Below are 17,627 nucleotides of genomic sequence, written 5' to 3'. Positions count from 1 at the left end.
AAGTCACTAACAGGACAAATACAGTCGTTTGCATTTTAAATACCTGGGTGAAAATCTCTTAAACTGATTACAGAGAGGTAACTGTTTCTTTTAAGACCAAATATTTCAAATGGTACACCCACTATGTTTTACAGTTAATTCTAACCTGGAGGGCTCATGTTCCAGGCATCTGAGGAGGAGGAAATAGAAACTGACTTTAGATGTGTTGGCATAATTTCCCTTCCAAAGCTTAAGTCCTAAAGAAGAAAAAACCCAGTATTGTAGTCTTAGGGGCATCTGAGACTTCAGGAGGATCCATTAGGTAAGTGGTAATAAAAAATGCAGTATTATGTTTTTCCTTCTTTCTTAATCTACCAAATTGTCACAGCCAAAGAAAATTCTAATCTCATTAGTTTTCTTTCTCTACTAAAGGTCAAGTAAACTATTGCTCATTAAGGTACCTCCTTCTGGGAAAACCCAACACACAATGAGCCATATTTGTAAGGCAAAAATTTGTATTTAACAGAAGTCGCCATAGGATTACTTTAACCCAACTTGTTCAGTGTTTTTTTTAACATCATTAAAAGATTTACATATAGCTGTCTTGAAATTCATGAACTATATAAAATGTGTGTGCATACCTGAATATATTTCAATGAAAAGAAAAATAATAAAAGTTAATGGACAAATAGTTTAAAAAGTATATCCTGGACAAAACAGAGCTGATCTGAAAGAGTAAAGAAAATCAAATAAATAGAGAAAGAAGTTTAATTTTCATTCCTTAGTTTTTCCTGCACAGTGAGTTATCTATTAAAGCACTTAAAGTAAAAAGAAGTATTTGATCTAATAAGAAATTAGTACTTGGACATTATAAATTTAGATACTGACAAGAAGGCAAGGAGAAACAAACTGCACATGTTACTTAGGAGGGACTTTAGAAGTTTCAATGCAGTCATCTCATTTATACATGAAGATTCTAGACTCAGAGAGGTACAAAAACTTGTTCATGGTCACAGCACTTATTAGTTACAGGATCTGGTCACATCTTCCAGTTTTGTGATTCTTTCACCAGATATTATTTGAGAAAAATACACAAGTGAATTCACTTATGAATTGTGTATTTTTTAAAGATAAATATTTACTCTATTAATTTTATCTAAAACAACTTCACATTATTTCATACTGGTCAATAAATTAACATTACATACCAAAATGGAAATAAGTTAAAAATCCCTTCTTATTTTGATCAAGTATCTTTTCAAAAGTCTCACAATACTACATAAGATTTAGTGCATCAAATCCAAGAGCATATCATCTCAATATTTAACATTAGTATGTTCAAAATTGAACAGTTGAGAGAAGTTAAATCTTATCTTCTTGTGTATGATTTCAGCAATTTTAACACTGTTCATGTTCCATGCATAGTTGCTATGCATCAAGAAAACACAGCTACAAGGTTAATCCAAAGAATAATTTAAAAGCCATTTCTATGGCAATTTCTGTGACTGAATCATGAAAACAGACGTAAAGTTCTTGAAGTTTGGGATGAAGAAACAGTCTCCTGTAAAGGAAAAGAATACACTCATTTCAGAAATTCAAAAAAACAAAAATCAAAGGGAAAAACTCCAATCTTTTACTATATTTAATTTTTGTTTTTGAAAGAATTAGTAATGAATTAAAAACGATTAGTCTAAATCTATAGGAGGGGAAATACAGCTAGACTTATTTTTAAATAAATAACATATGCCTTAGGTCAGTTATTTCTATTTTTTCAGGGTATAAAAAGCTTATTTAACCAATATGCATTACCATATTCCTCGGTTTTAAAATATTAATGTAGTCATTATTATAACAATAAAGCCCAGTGATAGTAACATCACCATTAAGTACAATAGCTACCGAACACTGCCATTTATTTTCTAAATGTTAATTATTATTAAAACATTAAGCATACGATTGCGGTTTTGGGAGATAGTATTCAACTAGAAATACCACTGAAATTTTATTTGATTTTCTTAGAGAGTTAAAATTTTGATATATTTAGTCAAACTAGAATATACAAACTGAACTATTTAAATCAGGGATAGTTTGCCTGACTTCTTTAAATTTCTCTATTCTATTTTTTATGTTTATTTATTTTAGGGAGAGACAGAGAGACAGAGTGCAAGCAGAGGAGCAGAGGGAGAGACATAGAATCTGAAGCAGGGTCTAGGCTGAGCTGTCAGCACAGAGCCCGACGAGAGCTCAAACTCAGGAACCGCGAAATCTTGACCTGAACCCAAGTCAGATGCTTAACCGACTGAGCCACCCAGGTGCCCCATATTGCTCTATTCTATACATATCTGCATCATCATAATTCAATACCTCTTGATCTTTCTATTCCAATTGTTGTAAATGTATTTAAGGCTCCACTGCACATCTGCATGTATGCCTAACTGTTCTTCTTAATTCTGTTCTCCGTGTGTATACCATTCCCTTTTCTGCTCCTGGCTTAATCTTACAGTAGCACATCACTGATCAGACTACACAGAGTTGAGCTTATGCTGATGCTCCTTCCAACTTTGGTTGATTACATATCACAATCACAAGGAGTTTACTAAAAATATAGAGCTATTAAATATGTAAAATCTACTATCATATTAGATCTGGGGTGGGCCATAGGCATCTCTGATTTTAATAAGTGACTGAGGTGATTCTAAGTCTTATGGACAAATACGCCGGAATGCTTCTTCCACCAATTCTTTTTTTGTTTAAGTTAAATTTTGTTATTTATTTATTGAAATATAACTTATTGTTAAGTTAGCTAACATACAGTGTATACAGGGTGCTCCTTGCTTCGGGAGTAGATTCCCATGATCCACTGCTTACATACAACACCCAGTGCTCATCCCAAGTGTCCTCCTCAATTCCCATCACATTTTTCCCTCTCCCCCAACCCCACCATCAACCCTCAGTTTTTCTCTGTTTTTAAGACTCTCTTATGGTTTGTCTCCCTCTCTGTTTGAAACTAGTTTTTCCCCCTTCGCTCTCCATGGTCTTCTGTTAAGTTTCTCAAATTCCACATATGAGTGAAAACACATGATACGTGTCTTTCTCTGACTGACATTTCACTTAGCATAATACCATCCAATTCCATCCACATTGTTGCAAATGACAAGGTTTCATTCTTTCTCACTGCTGAGTAGTATTCCTTTGCATATATAAACCACATCTTTTTTTAATAGTTTATTGTCAAGTTGGTTTCCATATAACACCCAGTGCTCATCCCCACAAGTGCCCTCCTCCATGCCCATCACGCCCCATCCCGTCCTCCCTACGCCATCTGCCCTCAGTTTGTTCTCGGCATTCAAGAGTCTCTCATGGTTTGCCTCCCTCCCTCTCCGCCACTATTTTTCCCTTTCTTCTCACCCATGGTCCTCCTTTAAGTTCCTCTTATTCCTCCTATACGTGCAAACATATGGTATCTGTCCTTTCTGCCTGACTTATTTCGCTCAGCATAACACCCACAAGTTCCATCCATGTTGCTACATTTGGCCAGATTTCATTGTTTCTCATTGCCATGTAGTATTCCATCATATAGATAAACCACATCTTCTTGATCCATTCGTCCGTTGATGGACACAGGCTCTTTCCATGTTTTGGCTATTGTTGAGAGTGCTGCTATGAACATTGGGGTCCATGTGCCCCTTGGGGTTACCCTTGGGTAACTCCTAGCAGTGCTATTGCTGGGTCATAGGGGAGTTCTATTGTTAATTTTTTGAGGAACCTCCACACTGTTTTCCAGAAGGGCTGTACCAGCTTACATTCCCATCAACAGTGAAGGAGGATGTCCATTTCTCCACATCCTCGCCAGCATCTAGAGTCCTCTGATTTGCTCATTTTAGCCACTCTGACTGGCGTGAGGTGGTATATCAGTGTGGTTTTGATTTGTATTTCCCTGAGAAGGAGGGAAGCTGAGCATTGTTTCATGTGTCTGTTGGCCATCTGGATGTCCTCTTTGGAGAAGTGTCTCTTCATATATTCTGCCCATTTCTTCACTGGATTATCTGTTTTTCGGATGTGGAGTTTGGTGAATTCCTTATAGATATTGGATAAGAGCCCTTTATCTGATATGTCATTTGCAACTATCTTTTCCCATTCTGTCGACTGTCTATTAGTTTTATGGATTGTTACCTTTGCCGTGCAGAAGCTTTTAATCTTGAAGAGGTCCCAATTGTTCATTTTTGCTCTTGATTCCCTTGCCTTTGGGGATGTATCAAGTAAGAAATTGCTGCGGTTGAGGTCAAGGAGGTTGTTTCTGGCTTTCTCCTCTTGGGTTTTGATGGTTTCCTGTCTCACGTTCAGGTCCTTTATCCATTTTGAGTTTATTTTGGTGTATGGTGTGAGAAAATGATCTAGTTTCATTCTTCTGCATTTTGCTGTCCAGTTCTCCCAGCACCATCTGTTAAAGAGGCTGTCTTTTTTCCATTGGATACTCTTTCCTGCTGTGTCAAAGATGAGTTGGCTGTATACTTTTGGGTCCAAATCTGAGTTCTCTATTCTATTCCACTGCTCTATGTGTCTGTTTTTGTGCCAATACCGTACTGTCTTGATAATAACAGCTTTGTAGTAGAGGCTAAAGTCTGGGATGGTGATGCCTCCGTTTTGGTTTTCTTCTTCAATATTACTTTGGTTATTCAGGGTCTTTTGTGGTTCCATACAAATTTTAGGATAGTTTATTCTAGTTTTGAGAAGTATGTGGTGCAATTTTGATTGGGATTGCATTGAATGTGTAGATTGCTTTGGGTAATAATGACATTTTAACTACGTTTATTCTTCTGATCCATGGAATGTTTTTCCATTTCTTTGTGTCTTCTTCAATTTCCTTTATAAGTTTTCTATAGTTTTCATCATACAGATCTCTTATATCTTTGGTTAGGTTTATTCCTAAGTATTTTATGTTTTTTTTCTGCAATTGTGAATGGGATCAGTTTCTTGATTTCTCTTTATGGTGCTTCATTGTTGGTGTATAAAAATGAAACTGATTTCTGANAGCTGGCAGTCAGCACAGAGCCCGACGCGGGGCTCGAACCCACGAACCGCGAGATCATGACCTGAGCGAAAGTCGGACGCTTAACCGGCTAAGCCACCCAGGTGCCCCTTGGTGGAGTTTTCTATGGAGAGTATCATGTTGTCTGCGAAAAGTGAGAGTTTGACTTCTTCTTTACCAATTCTGATGCCATTTATTTCCTTTTGTTGTCTAATGACTGATGCTAGGACTTCCAGCACTACGTTAAACAACAGTGGTGAGAGTGGACATCTCTGTCGTGTTCCTGATCTTAGGGGGAGAGCTCTCAGTTTTTCCCCATTGAGGATGATGTTAGCTAAGGGCTTCTCATAGATGGCTTTTATGATGTTTAAGTAAGTTCCTTCTATTCCGACTTTCTTGAGGGTTTTTATTAAGAAAGGATGCTGTATCTTGTCAAATGCTTTTTCTGCATCTATCGACAGGATCACATGGTTTTTATCTTTTCGTTTGTTGATGTAATGTATCACATTGAGTTGCAAATATTGACCAGCCCTGTGACCCAAGAATGAATCCCCCTTGATCTTGGTGGATAATTCTTTTTATGTGCCATTGGATTCGATTTGCAAGTATCTTGTTGAGGATTTCTGCATCTGTATTCATCAAGGATATTGGCCTGTAGTTCTCTTTTTTCTTGCTGGGTCTTTGTCTGGCTTGGGAACCAAAGTGATGTTGTCTTCATAAAATGAGTCCGGAAGTTTTCCTTCGATTTCTATATTTTGGAACAGCTTGAGAAGAATAGGTATTAATTCTGTATTATATGTCTGGTAGAATTGCCCAGGGAAGCCATCTGGCCCAGGGCTCTTATTTGTTGGGAGATTTTTGATAACTGATTCGATTTCTTCACTAGTTATGGGTCTGTTCAGATTTTCTATCTCTTCTCATGTGAATTTTGGTAGTGGGTGTGTGTTTAGGAATTTGTCCATTTCTTCTAAGTTGTCCAATTTATTGGCATATAATTTTTCCTAGTACTCCCTCATAATTGCTTGTATTTCTAAGGGGTTGGTTGTAATAAGTCCATTTTCATTCATGATTTTGTCTATTTGAGTGCTCTCTCTTTTCTTTTTGAGACGCTTGGCTAGAGGTTTGTCAATTTTGTTTATTTTTTCAAAGAACCAACTCTTGGTTTCATTGACCTGTTCAACAGTTTCTTTGGTTTCTATGTATGTTTCTGCCCTGAATTTTATTATTTTTATTTTATTTTGGATACTGACCCTTTATTTTATTTTTTTTTATTACTCTTCTTCTACTGGGTTTGGGGTGCTCTTGTTGCTCTCCCTCTAGTTGCTTTAGGTGCGCTGTTAGATTTTGAACTTGCACTTTTTCTAATTACTTGAAATAGGCCTGGAGTACAATATACTTTCCTCATAGGACTGCCTTCGCTGCATCCCATAGAGTTTGGATTGTTGTATTTTCGTTTTCATTTGTTTCCATATATTTTTAAATTTCTTCTCTAATTGCTTGATTGGCCCATTCGTTCTTTAGTAGGGTGTTCTTTAATCTCCATGTTTTTGGAGGTTTTCCAGACTTCTTCCTGTGACTGATTTCAAGTTTCATAGCATTGTGATCTAAAAGTGTGCATGGTATGATCTCAATTCTTTTATATTTATTGCGGGCTACTTTATGTCCCAGTATGTGATCTATCTTGGAGAATGTACCAGCGCACTTGAGAAGAAAGTGAATTCCATAGCCTCAGGATGTAGAGTTCTAAATATATCTGTCAGATCCATCTGGTCCAATGTGTCATTCAAGTCCATTGTTTATTTAGTGATTTTCTGTCTGGTTGATCTATCCATTGCTTTAAGTGGAGTATTTAAAAAAGTCCCCTCCTATTAGCATATTCTTATCCATAAAATTGTTTCTGCTTGTGACTGTTTTATATATTTAGGTGCTCCCATATTTGGTGCGTAGACATTTATAATTGTTAGTTCTTCCTGATGGATAGACCCTGTAATTATTATATAATGCCCTTCTTCATCCTTTGTTACTGTCTTTACTTTAAAGTCCAGTTTGTCTGATATAAGTATAGCTACTCCAGGTTTCTTTTGACTTCCAGTAGCATGATATATACTTCTCCATCCCCTTACTTTTAATCTGAAGGTGTCTTCCAGTCTAAAATGCTTCTGGTAGGCAGCAAATAGATGGATTTTGTTTTTTTACCCATTTTGCTACCCTATGTCTTTGGATTAGAGCATTCAGCCCATTTACATTCAGTGTTATTATTGAAATATATGGGTTTAGAGTCATTGTGTCATTTGTGGGATTCACGCTTATGGTAGTGTCTCTAGCATCTTGTGTTCCTTGCAATATTTCCCTCAGAGACTCCCCCTCAGGATTTCTTGTAGGGCTGGTTTAGTGGTGACAAATTCTTTCAATTTTTTTTCTATTTGGAAAGACTTTTATCTCTCCTTCTATTCTGAATGACCAATGGCTTGCTGGATAGAAGATTCTTGGCTGCATATTTTTTTTCTGTTCATTACATTGAATATCTCCTGCCATCCCTTCTGGCCTAAACCACATCTTATTTACCCATTCATCAGTTGGTGGACATTTGAGCTCTTTGCATAATTTGGCTATTTCTGATAGTGCTGCTAGAAACATCAGGGTGCATGTGCCCTTGTGAATCAGCACTCCTGTATCCTTTTGATAAAGTCCTAGTAGTGCTATTGCTGGGTCATAGGGTAATTCTATTTTTAATTTTCTGAGGAACCTCTATACTGTTTTCTGGAACGGCTGCACCAGTTCCAGTGGAAGAGGGATCCCATTTCTCCACACCCTTGCCAACATCTGTTGTTTCCTGAGTTGTTAATTTTAGGCACTCTGACCAGTGTGAGGTGGTATCTCAATGTGGCTTTGATTTGTATTTCCATTATGATGAGCGATGGTGAGCATCTTTTCATGTATCTGTTGGCCATCTAGATGTCTTCTTTGGAAAATAGTCATGTCTACTGCCCATTTCTTCCCTGGATTTTTTTCTTGAGGTGTTGGGTTTGGTAAGTTATTTATAGATTTTGGATACTGACCCTTTATCTGATACGTCATTACCAAGTATCTTCTCCCATTCCATCAGTTGCCTTTTAGTTTTATTGATTGTTTGCTGTGCATAAGTTTTTTATCTTGATGAGATCTCAATAGTTCATTTTTGCTTTTATTTCCCTTGCCATTAGTAAGAAGTTGCTGCAGCTGAGGTCAAAGAGGTTGTTGACCTCCTCTAGGGTGTTGATAGTTTCCTGTCTCACATTTAGGTCTTTCATCCATTTTGAGTTTATTTTGTGTATTGTGTAAGAAAGTGGTCCAGTTCCATTCTTTTGCATATTGCTGTCCAGTTCTCCCAGCACTATCTGCTAAAGAGATTGTCTTTTATCCATTGGATACTCTTTCCTGCTTTGTCAAAGATTAGCTGGCCATACATTTGAGAGTCCAATTCTGGGTTCTCAATTCTATTCCATTGGTCTGTGTGTCTGTTTTTATGCCAATACAATACTGTCTTGATGATTACAGCTTTGTAGTACAGGCTAAAGTCCAGAATTGTGATGCCCCTTGCTTTGGTTTTCTTTTCCAACATTACTTTAGCTATTCAGGGACTTTTGTGATTCCATAAAAATTTTAGGATTGTTTTTCTAGTTCTGAGAAAAATGCCAGTGCAATTTTAACTGGAATTGCATTGAATGCATAGATTGCTTTGGGTAATATCAACATTTTATCTGTTCTTCCATTCCATGAGTATGGAATGTTTTCCCATTTCTTTGTGTCTTCTTCAATTTCTTTCATAAGTTTTCTATAGTTTTCAGCATACAGATCCTTTACCTCTTTTGGTAGGTTTGTTCCTAGGTATTTTATGATTCTTGGTGAAATTGTAAATGGGATCGATTTCTTGATTTCTCTTTCTGTTGCTTCATTATTAGTGTATAGAAATGCAACTGATTTGCAGGATATACAACCAAATGTATATCCTGCAACTTTGCTGAATTCATATATCAGTTCTAGCAGTTTTTTGGTGGAGTCTTTCAGGTTTTCCATATAGAGTATCATGTCATCTGCAAAAAGTGAAAGCTTGACTTCTTCTTTGACAGTTTGGATGCTTTTTATTTCTTTTTTTTTTTTTGGTCTGATTGCTGAGGCTACAATTTCTAACAGTATGTTAAACAACAGTGGTGAGAATGAACATCCCTGTGGTGTTCCAGATGTCAGGGAGAAAGGTCAGTTTTTCCCCATTGAGGATGATATTAGCTGTGGGTCTTTCATATATGACTTTTATGATGTTGAGTTATGTTCCTCCTATCCTGACTTTCTTGAGGGATTTTATTAAGAAAGGATGTTGTATTTTGTCAAATGCTTTTTCTGCATCTATTGACAGGATCATATGGTTCTTATCTTTTCTTCTATTAATATGATGTATCACATTGATTGATTTGTGAATATTGAACCAGCTTTGCAGCCTAAGAATGAATCTTACTTGAACATGGTGAATAATTCTTTTAATATACTGTTGAATTCGATTTGGTAGTATCTTGTTGAGAATTTTTGCACCCATGTTCATCACGAATATTGGTTTATAATACTCCTTTTCAGTGAGGTCTTTGGTTTGGGAATCAAGGGAATGCTGGCTTCATAGAATGAGTCGGAAAACTTTCCTTACATTTTCATTTTTTGAAGTAGCTTGAGAAGAATAGGTATTAACTCTGCTTTAAATGTCTGGTAGAAATTCTCCTGGGAAGCCGTCTGGCCCAGGATTCTTATGTGCTGGGAGATTTTTGATAACTGATTCAATATCTTCATTGGTTATGGGTCTGTTCAAATTTTCTATTTCTGCCCGTTTGAGTTTTGGTAGTGTGTGGGTTTCTAAGAATCTGTCCACTTCTTCCAGATTGTCCAATTTGTTGGCATATAATTTTCCATACTATTCTCTAATAATTGTTTGTATTCCTGTGTTGTTGGTCGTGATCTTTCCTCTTTCATTCATGATTTTATCTGGGTTCTCTCTCTTTCCTTTTGGAGAGGTCTGGCTAGGAGTTAATCAATTTTGTTTATTCTTTCAAAACACCAGCTCTTAGATTCATTGATCTGTTTTACTGTTGTTGTTGTTCTTAAAATCTATATTGTTTATTTCTGCCCTGATCTTTATTATTTCTCTTCTGCTGGCTTTAGGGTTTCTTTACTGCTCTGCTTCTAGTTCTTTTAGATGTGATGTTAGGTTTTATATGTGACATTTTTCTTGTTTCTTGAGATAGTCCTGGATTGCAAGGTGTTTTCCTCGTAGGACTATCTTTGCTGCATCCCAAAGGGTTTGGACTGTCATGTTTTCATTTTCATTTGCTTCCATATATTTTTAAATTTCTTTTTAAATTGCCTGGTTGACCCATTCATTCTTTAGTAGGATGTTCTTTAACCTCCATGTATTTGGAAGGTTTCCAAATTTTTTTGTGGTTGATTTCAAGTTTCATAGCATTGTGATCTGAAAATATGCATGGTATGATCTCAATCATTTTATATTTATTGAGGGCTGTTTTGTGACCCAGTAGATGACCTGTTTTGGAGAATGTACCATGTGCACTCAAGAAGAATGTATATTTTGCTGTTTTTGGGTGAAAAGTTCTCAATATATCTGCCAAGTCTAGTTAGTCCAGGGTATCATTCAGGGCCATTGTTTGCTTATTGATTTTCTGCCTAGATGATCTGTCCATTGCTGTAAGTTGAGTATTAATGTCACCTACAATTACTGAATTATTATCAATAAGATTGCTTACATTTGTGATTAACTGATTTATAAATTTAGGTCCTTTCAAGTTGGGGACATAAATATTTACAGTTGTTAGCTCTTCTTGATGGATAGACTGCTTAATTACAGTAGAATGTCCTTCTTCATCTCTTGTTACAGTCTTTAGTTTAAAATCTAGTTTGTCTGATACAAGTATGGCTACTAAAGCTTTCTTTTGACTTCCAGGAGCATGATAGATGGTTTTCCATCCCCTCACTTTCAATCTGAAGGTGCCTCTGGTCTAAAATGAGTCTCTTGTAGACAGCATACAGATGGATATTGGTTTTGTTGTTGTTGTTGTTTGTTTGTTTGTTTTTATTCATTGTGATATCCTATGTCTTTTGATTGGGGCATTTAGTCCACTTACATTCAGACTGATTACTGAAAAATACGGATTTAGTGTCATTGTGTTATTTGTAGGTTTCATGTTTGTGGTGATACCTCTGGTCCTTTATAGTCTTTGTAGCATTCCACTCACAGAGTCCCCCTTAGGATCTCCTGCAAAGCTGGTTTAGTGGTGATGAAATCCTTCAGCTTTTGTTGGTCTGGGAAATGCTTTATGTTTATTCTGAAAGACAGCTTTGTTGGATAAAGGAGTCTTGGCTGCATATTTTATATTTCAGCACATTGAATATTTCCTGCCACTCCCTTCTGGCCTGTCAAGTTTTAATGGACAGATCTGCTGTTGCCCTTATGTGTCTACCCTTGTAGGTCAAGACCCATTTGTGTCTAGCTACTTAAAGAATTCTTTCTTTATCTTTGTATTTTGCCAGTTTCACTATAATGTGCCTCAGTGAACACCTATTCTTGTTGATTCTGAAGGGAGTTTTCAGTGACTCCTGGAATTGGATGTCTGCTTCTTTTCCCAGATTAGGGGAGTTCTCAGCTATAATTTCTTCAAATAAACCTTCTGCCCCTTTCTCTCTCTCTTTTTCTTATGGAACTCCTATGATATGGATAGATATTACATTTCATTGAATCACTTAGGTCTCTAATTCTCCCCTCGTGGTCTACTATTTTCTTATGTCTTTTTTCTTGGCTTCATCATTTTCCATAATTTATCTTCTATTTCACTTATTCTCTCCTCTCCTATTCTTCTTGTCACCACATCTAGTTTATTTTGCACCTCATTTACAGCATTCTTAATTTGTTGTGACTGTTAGTTCCTTGATCTCTACAGCAATAGATTCTCTGCTGCCTTCTGTGCTTTTTTCAATCCAAGCTATTAATCTTATGACTAGTATTCTAAATTCTTGCTCAGATATATTGTTTATATCTGTTTTAAGCAATTCTCTGTCATTTCTTCCTGGAATTTCTTCTTTGAATTCTGTCTCATCATTTTGGCTAATTTTCTGTCTTTTACATATTTTAATAGGTTGTTATGTGTCCTACACCTGTGAGTACTACTATATTAAAAAAGGGTCATACACTGTCCTGGGCCTGGCCCTTCAGGAAGTGTTTTTGTAATGTGTTGTGTGCTCTCTGTTGTTGTGACTCTGGTTGCTTTATCTTCCTGTTTGTAGTGGTGGTTCAGACCTTCCACCAGGTGTGCTTTGATTTGTTCATTGAAATAACCCTGGAAAAAATTTAAGGGGGTGGTGGTGGAAGAAGCCTTATCTCATACAAAGAGAGAAATAACAAGGGTAGAGAAAAATGATCAGATGGAGATTCAGAGAAACTATATGGCTTAATCCAGAGAGAGAGAGAGAGGAAAATAAAATAGAAGGAGTTACAGAAGAGGTATAAAAAGAATAGATTAAAAATGCCATTGTCTGATGGTGCCTTGGAACCAGTGGCTGTGCTGGTCTGGAGGAGGGGCCCTCTGGTTCAGTCAGTGTCAGTCTCGCTCTGGTAGATATGAAGTTGCCAGGCACAGAGGGGTGGGATTTGGTGTACGCGGGTCCTGCCTCTATTGCGGGGGGGTATGGGGGGGAGCTGTCTTGTTCCCTGAAGCCCCACCGTGTTGGTGATGGGGAGAAAACTGGTAATGCCCCAGTCTCCCCTCCCTGGCTGAGTGTCCCAAACCACTGTTCAGGCAGTCCTCACAGCATCGTACAGGTGTGAACAGCTGGTTTGTCCTACTCCACAGTCTCGAGCGTCTCTGAGGCACTTGGCTGGGATTCAAACCCTGATGTCTTAAAGGATCTTGCTCCACGTGCCCTATGGTGCCACTCTGCCCACTTGACACAAGGGCTCTGGCTGGTGCCTGTAGAGTCTTTTGTCCTTGACGTGGCACCTTCAAGGCCCCACAGCACTTGAGGAAGGGGACTGCTCTCCCAATGCACCTCTGAGTTCACTACTTAGCCAGGGATGGCTACCCTCCCTGCCAGGGGCCAGGGGTAAGCACTGCACCAGCAGCCGGCTCTTCCACCAATTCTTTACCACAACTCAGAGGACGTTTAGTAGCTCAATATTTCACTCAAAAGTGAATTCCTGAATCAGAAATTGGAGGCTCTTTGCAATGGTCCTCACTTAGCTTTCCAGCTTAATCTTTCATTTTATCTTTGTATATGTCATTCCTTTGCCATCCTGGAAAATGAGTTTACTCAACTGCTATACCTTATGGTTTCCCTTGTTTCGATCTTTATTCATCCCATCCTTTACCTAGAACGTTCTATCCAAATCCAGTTCATTTTCAAACTAGGTCAAATGGAATCTATAAGCTTTTCTTTGTAATCCCAATATAGGTTTTCACCCCTTACTCAGCACTCCCAAAGCATTTGGTTGTATAATCTAATTTATTCTATTTTAAAAAATCTATCTATCTGTCTACCTATTGGTCTACATATGTTTGAGCATATTCTGTATTTTCTCTGCTAGAAGTAAGACTGCTGATGGCTGTTACTTTATTTTTGTGTTTGCTATACCATCCTCCCACTACCACATTTTGCCAAGCACAACTCCATTTACTCAGTTGTTACATATTTATCAAGTGACTATGTATATAGGTGCTGTTGCAGGTACCAGTAGTGGACAAGACAGATATAATTCCTAACCTCATAAAGCTAATTTTCTAGTGAAGGGGAGGAAGACCATAAACAAACAAGAAAATAAACAATAACTGAGAGGGAGGGAAACCATAAGAGACTCTTAAATACAGAGAACAAACTGAGGGTTGATGGGGGTGGGGTAAATGAGTGATGGGCATTAAGGAGGGAACCTGTTGGTACGAGTGAGCACTGGGCTTTATATGTAAGTGATGAATCGCTGGGTTCTAATCCTGAAACCAATATCACACTTTATGTTAACTAACTTGAGAATAAAACCCATGAATCCTCTTTTAGAGACTAACACTTACCTGAATATCAAGGAGCTAGACATACAAAGGTTAAGAGGTACAACATTTCACACAGAAGGAATGACAGGAATAAGATTTAACAGATGGCAGTGTGGCTGTGCACAGTGGGTGGAGAAGGAATGATAGAGGGAAAGAAGTGGGCAGAGGCTAGGGGAGGCAGGGTCTTGTCATTGGTGGGTGGAGGTGGGGAGAAAGAAGAAGGAAGAGGTAAAGAAAGAAGAGAGGGAAGAACAGAAGTAGGGATGGAAGATAGGAAATAGTAAAACTGTGAAATCATTATCTTTTAGTTGTATTACTAGTATAATTTTATAAGATAACAGAATCAGCTTTTTTAATAGAAAAAGACTTAGCAGTCAGACAAAGACAAATACCACATGATTTCACTCATATGTAGAATTGAAGAAACAAAACAAAGAAAAAAAAGAGACAAACTGAAAAACAGTCTCTTAAATACAGAGAACATATCAGTGCTGAGAGAGAAGAGGTGGGGGGGAGATGGATGAAACCGGTAAAGGGGATCAGGAGTACACTTACCATGATGAACACTGAGTAATGTATACAGTTGTTGAATCATTATATTATACACCTACAACTAATATAACACTGTGTGTTAATTACCCTTAAATTTAAAAAATATATACATTTTAATGTTTTATTTATTTCTGAGAGAAAGACAGCATGAGCAGGGTATGGTCAGAAAGGGAGGGAGACACAGAATTCAAAACAGCCTCCAGACCCTGAGCTAGCTGTCAGCATAGAGTCTCTTGCGGGGCTCAAACCCACAAACCATGAGATCATGGCCTGAGCCAAAGTCGGACGCCCAACCGAGCCACCCAGGTGCCCCTAAAAATATATTTAAAAAACTAAAAAGTGAAAAGAGAAAGGCTTGGGAAGAATTTAAAGGAAACAGTAAATAAAATGAAATTCTAAAGTCTTTTAAAATATTATGGTTGGATTAATAATTCCATGCCTACATCTTAAAATGTTTATCACTTTTACTGCTTTTCTAACATTTTATTTCACTTTCAAATATCTTTTTCCCCTGCTTACCCTACGACCCAGTAAGCCATAACTGGTGGTGCTTTTCTCTGATCCGTCCACTTTTCAGGTGAGCATTCAAACAACACACCATGTTCTTTCACAGGGTTAAGAGAAGATACTGAATTTGCAGAAGCTGAATGGTCTCCACCATTTAGTGCTTTCTTTTTCTGTAAATTAAATAGGTATTAATAGTATTCACTGGTATTAATAATGTTACTTTAAAATGTTCTCATATAGAGATTTGAATTGCCTGAACCTAATACTTAAGTGTCTGGAATGACACTCTTCTCATCAGTGGGAAAATTTCTATTCTTCCTCATACTGAGTATAAGTATCATCTCCTAAAAAAGACTTTATAGATAATGTGTCGTTGAAATCTTCCATAAAACATTTTGCTCACAGCCCTATTAGTATTTATATTAATTATGTTAGCAGTTTATAGGTCTGTCTTCTCTAGTAGATTATATGCTTTTTCCTAGGGCAAAGACAATATGATATTCATATTTGTATGTTTTGAAGCAGCAGGGCCAGGTACATAGTAGGTGCTTAATAAATAGATTACTAATAAATAGGTTACTAAATTAATAGATGATTTTGTAATATACTTAATTTTTTAATGTTTTTTATTTATTACTGATAGAGAGAGAGAAAGTGTGAGCAGGGGAGGGTCAGAGAGAGAGGGAGACACAGAACTTGAAATAGGCTCCAGGCTCTGAGATGGCTGTCAGCACAGAGCCTGACGCAGGAGTAGAACCCAAATACCGTGAGATCATGACCCGAGCCAAAGAAGGACATTTAACTGACTAAGCCATCCAGGTGCCCCTTGTAATATACTTACAAGAGTACTGTCCCTTCTTTTCTTAAAGTTTATTTATTTATTTTTTAGAGAGAGAGCAAGAGTGCATGCATGAGCCGAGTAAGGGTGGAGAGAGAGGGAGAGAGAATCCCAAGCAGGGTCAAGGCTGTCAAGAAGTGGCTGTTTAACGGATAGAGGTACCCAGGCACTCCTTGTCTCTTCTTTCATGCATACTCTACATGTCCCACTGATTAAATCAATAGTGAAACAATGACTCATTTGGGGGGAAAAAAGATTTTTTGTAAGGCTCGGGCTAAAACAGTTGAGTGGTCCTTGCTTCTTCTCTTTCTCTCAAAATCCTTATCTAATCTGTCAACAGATCCTTTTGGCTCACCCTCCAAAATATATCTAGAATCCAGAAGCCACTATCATTTCTTGCTTTGAGAATTTCTATACCCTCCTAATGGAAATTCCTGGTCCCTGCCTCTACCCTCACTAGCCCACAGAGCTTGTTCTTGGCACAGTAGTAGCTTGAATGATCCTTTCAAAAATTTAGGATGATGTCCTTTCTCTGCTCAGAACACAGTTTTTCATCTTCAGAACAAACCCCAAAGTCCTTAAATATATCAGGCCATGTGCGATCTGACCCTGCTAACCTTTGCCATCTCGACTCCTACCACCCTCCTCCCCAAGGGCTCCAGCATTCTCAGCCACTCCTACTTCTGTGGCTTTGCACTTGCACTTGAACCTGTTTCCTCTGTCTGGAATCCCTAACTTCAGATTGCCACATAACGTGCTTCCTCACTTTATTCAGGTCTTTGCTCAAATATTACCCTATCTTATTATTCCTCTTAAAAACTTATTCTACCTGACATATTATACTACTTGCCAATTAATTAGTCTTCCCCATTAGATACAGGCTGTGGTAGAGTAGGCAGTTAGTTAGACATGAGCAGGAGGCAAAGGCGGTGATAAATGGGTAACACATTAGAAGCCTTAGTGCAAAACATCCTGACTTGGTGGTTTTTAATATCCAGACCTTAAATTAAGGGATCCAACACCCAGAGGCTGATAGACCAAGAGCCACAGGTGCAGAACGTGTGCTTTCCTCTTCCACCTCCCTCTGCCCCAGGGTAACCTACAGCTTCATTATAATGTATTTACATTGTGGTTTTAACTCCCACACCCCCCAACAGGGAGGAGGATGGCCATGACAGTTGTGGCAAGAACCCTTTAGGGTCCCAAGCTGCCCCTCCCAACCAGTACAAGTTCCTTAGATTCTNGATACAGGCTGTGGTAGAGTAGGCAGTTAGTTAGACATGAGCAGGAGGCAAAGGCGGTGATAAATGGGTAACACATTAGAAGCCTTAGTGCAAAACATCCTGACTTGGTGGTTTTTAATATCCAGACCTTAAATTAAGGGATCCAACACCCAGAGGCTGATAGACCAAGAGCCACAGGTGCAGAACGTGTGCTTTCCTCTTCCACCTCCCTCTGCCCCAGGGTAACCTACAGCTTCATTATAATGTATTTACATTGTGGTTTTAACTCCCACACCCCCCAACAGGGAGGAGGATGGCCATGACAGTTGTGGCAAGAACCCTTTAGGGTCCCAAGCTGCCCCTCCCAACCACTACAAGTTCCTTAGATTCTCCTAGCTATAACCCATAACCTATGCAAACATAAAAAG

At 38.0% G+C, this 17,627-nt stretch overlaps 1 long non-coding RNA gene across 1 annotated transcript; it reads right to left on the bottom strand.

Moving 5' to 3' along the window:
* Nucleotides 1-1,436: 1,436 nt before the first annotated feature.
* On the bottom strand, nucleotides 1,437-15,304 carry LOC144234401 (uncharacterized). The gene is made up of 2 exons (XR_013335948.1): nucleotides 15,151-15,304; nucleotides 1,437-1,540 (listed from the first exon to the last, which is right to left on the bottom strand). It is a non-coding gene; the product is annotated as an uncharacterized LOC144234401 (long non-coding RNA).
* Nucleotides 15,305-17,627: the final 2,323 nt, after the last annotated feature.

The sequence above is a fragment of the Crocuta crocuta genome, unplaced genomic scaffold (assembly GCF_008692635.1).
Source record: "Crocuta crocuta isolate KB4526 unplaced genomic scaffold, BGI_CrCroc_1.0 scaffold120, whole genome shotgun sequence".
Classification (NCBI taxonomy): Eukaryota; Metazoa; Chordata; class Mammalia; order Carnivora; family Hyaenidae; genus Crocuta; species Crocuta crocuta.
Note: the sequence above shows the minus strand (reverse complement) of the source record. Positions and strands in the feature narration are given on the sequence as shown.